Below are 3,422 nucleotides of genomic sequence, written 5' to 3' on the forward strand. Positions count from 1 at the left end.
TGTGATACACCACACTAACAGAATGAAGAATATAAATCATATTATTGTTTCAGTAGATGTAGAAAAGGCATTTGACAAAATTCAACATTATTTCATGATAAAAACTCTCAAAAGGTTGGGTATAGAAGGAATGTTCCTCAACATAACAAAGGCCTTATATGACAAGCCCACAGCTAACATCACACTCAATGGTGAAAAGTTAAAAGACTCTCCTCAAAGATCAAGAAAAAGACAAGAATGCCCATTCTTTCTGTTTCATTTAAACTAATACTGGAAGTCCCAACCAGAGCAATCAGTCAAGGAAAAGAAATAAAAATCATCCAAAACAGACAGAAGAAGTAAAACTGTTGCTATTTATAAATAACAATCTTTTATATAGAAAATCTTAAAGACCCCACCAAAAATTGTTAGAACTAATAAATGAATCCAGTAAATTTGCAGGATACAAAATCAGCAATCAGCAGCAATTTCTATACACTAATAAGGAATTGTTTGAAATAGAAATAAAAAATAATACCATTTACAAAACATCAAAAACAATAAAATACATAGGAATAAGTTTAACCAGTTCTTTGAAAGGAATTTAAAGAACTGTACTCTAAAAACTATAAGACACTGATGAAAGAGATTGAAGAAGACACAGATACATAGAAAGATATCCTATCTTCTTGGATGGGAAGAATTAATATTATTAAAATATCCATACTACCCCAAGTGATTTACCAATTCAGTGTAGTCTCAATCAAAATTCCAATGGCATTTTTCACAAAAATAGAAAAAATAATCCTAAAATATGTGTGGAAACACAAAACACTCCAAACAGCCAAGGCAATTCTGAGAAAGAAAAAAGCCGAAGGCATCATATTTCCTGATTTCAAGAGATATGATGGTGAAGGTTGGAGTAAAATGAATTTGGCCATATTTGGCACCTGGTCACCAGGGCTGCCTTCACTTTAGCAAAGTGGATATTTTCACCATCAGTGACCCCTTCACTGACCTCAGCTACATGGACTACATGTTCTAGTATGAAATCACCCATGGCAAATTTAATGGTACAGTCAAGGCTGAGAACAGAAAACTTGTCATTAATAGAAAGCCCATTTCCACCTTCCAGGAGCAAGATCCCAACAACATCAAATGGAGTGATACTGGTGCTCAATATGTTGTGAAGTCCACTGGTGTCTTTACTACTATTGGCAAGGCTGGGGCTCACTTGAAGAGTGGATCCAAGAGGGTCATCATCTCTGCCCTTTTTCTGCTGATGGCCCCATGTTTGTGATGAGCATTAACCATGAGACAACTCCCTTAAGACCGTCAGCAATGCCTCCTGAATGACCAACTGCTTGGTCCCTCTGGCCAACATCATCCATGACAACATTGGCATCATGGAGGGACTCATAACCACAGTCTTTGCCATCACTGCCACCCAGAAGAGTGTGGATGGCCCCTTGGGAAGCTGTGGTGTGATAGCTGAGGGACTGCCCAGAACATCAGTGTCACCAAGGCTGAAGGCAAGGTTATCCCTGTGCTGAATGGGAAGCTCACTGGGATGGCCTTCCATGTCCCTACCCACAACACATCAGTTGTGGATCTGACCTGCACCTGGAAAAAGCTGCCAAATATGATGACATCAAGAAGGTGGTGAAGCAGGCATCAGAGGGCCCCTTCAAGGGTATCCTGGGCTACACTGAGGATAAGGTTGCTTCCTGCAACTTTAACAGTGACGTGAATTCTTCCACCTTTGATGTTGGGCCAAGGGAATCCTGGGCTACACTGAGGACCAGGTTGTTTCTTGCAACTTTACCAGTGACACCCATTCTTCCATCTTTGATGCTGGGGCTGGCATTGCCTTTAATGACCACTTTGTCAAGCTCATTTCCCGGTACAACAATAAATTTGGCTACAGCCACTGGGTGGTGAACCTTATTGTCCACATGGCTTCCAAGGAGCAAGAGACCCCTGAACATCCAGCCCCAGTGAAGCAAAAAAAGAAGAGAGAGGTCCTTAGCTGCTTGCCCCAACTCATCCCCCAGCACACTGAGAATCTCCAAACCTTGAAACAGTTTCCATCCCAGACCCCTTGAAGAAGGGGAAGGCCTTAGGGAGCCCTCCTTTGTTATGTACCACCAATAAAATACACCATACCCTGCCTCCAAAAAAAGATATGCTCAACTGAAAAATGCCTCTTTAAAGGTTTGTACACTTGGACTCATTCATCCCGGAGCCCAGCACAGAACTAGCCAATTGCGAGGCACCCAGACTTTATATGAAGGAGGCTCATTTGCTTATTCTTAAAGCATCAGCCTAAGGGGCAGGCATCTAATTTAACATATATCTAGGAGCCTGCTGATGTATTCTTCAGGGACAGAGGCTGGTAGGAGACATTGCTACACTTTCCTTCTGCCTTGCTCCAGCTGGTGGTTGACACTTTTATGTTCTCCCTCTACCATGCTCCAAAGTTCCAGTATCTCCTAGAGGGGAGATTTTACATGTGTCTGTTGCCTCAGTTTTTAAGACCACTGACCTCAGGGCATTCCTTGGTTATCTGGCTCTGGTGGCCAAGTTGGGGGGGGGGGGGGCTGCATTAATTGATCCCACAAGACTATAACAATTAGGAAGAAAATTCTTGGAAGGTTACTGCCTCAAGGGCACTGCCCAGACAGCAGACTGAAACATACACTGAGTCTGTCTGTGAAAGAAGCCTATTTGTTTGTCCTGGAGCATCAGCCTGAGGGGCATATCTAGGATGCTATAGAGATGTTTTCAAGGAACATAGGCTGGTGGACACCATCACTGGGCTCCCCCACTGCCTAGCTCTAACTAGCCAGTATCTCCTAGAAAGGAGCTTCTACACTAGCATGACAATTTTTGCAACTGCCACCCAAAGGACACCACCAGATTGTCAGGCTCTGGTGGCCAGAAGGGCTTATGTTTGCAGTCCCACAACACTGCATATGTTTGCCTCCTTAAAAGCTGCTGCTTGAGGGTCTGGCTTCCAAACAGATTGAATCTTGGTGTTAACTGAGATCCTCCCATTTAGGACACTGACAGGTTTTGGCATACCCTAAGCTACTAGAAGCCCTGAAAATAAAACAAGTTGTGTTTTCTTTGGCAGCACATATACTAAAATTGGAACAATACAGCGAAGATTAGCATGGACTTTGAACAAGGATGAAAATAAAATAGTTGCTTAGATAATCACGAAAGTCTGAGAGTCAACCAAAAGCTAAAGCAGGGTTGAAAAATAAAGTGCATCTCCTACACAAGGCCATTCCTTCAAAACTAGGAGAGGTGGCTATTTTATCTAAGGCATGGAAATCAACACAGAGTCAAGCAAAATGAAGAAACAGAGGAATCTGTTCCAGACAAAAGAACGAAATAAAACCTCAGAAAAAAAGTCCTTAATGGAAAGGACAGAAGAA

General features: G+C 42.2%; 1 non-coding gene and 1 pseudogene across 1 annotated transcript; both read left to right on the forward strand.

Moving 5' to 3' along the window:
- Positions 1 to 886: 886 nt before the first annotated feature.
- LOC107180635 lies at positions 887 to 2,084 on the forward strand (annotated as a pseudogene).
- A 1,015-nt stretch (positions 2,085 to 3,099) lies between these two features.
- Positions 3,100 to 3,211, forward strand: LOC122238921. The gene has a single exon (XR_006218067.1). It is a non-coding gene; the product is annotated as a U6 spliceosomal RNA (small nuclear RNA).
- The last annotated feature ends 211 nt before the right edge of the window (positions 3,212 to 3,422 follow it).

This window comes from Panthera tigris, chromosome B2 (assembly GCF_018350195.1).
Source record: "Panthera tigris isolate Pti1 chromosome B2, P.tigris_Pti1_mat1.1, whole genome shotgun sequence".
Classification (NCBI taxonomy): domain Eukaryota; kingdom Metazoa; phylum Chordata; class Mammalia; order Carnivora; family Felidae; genus Panthera; species Panthera tigris.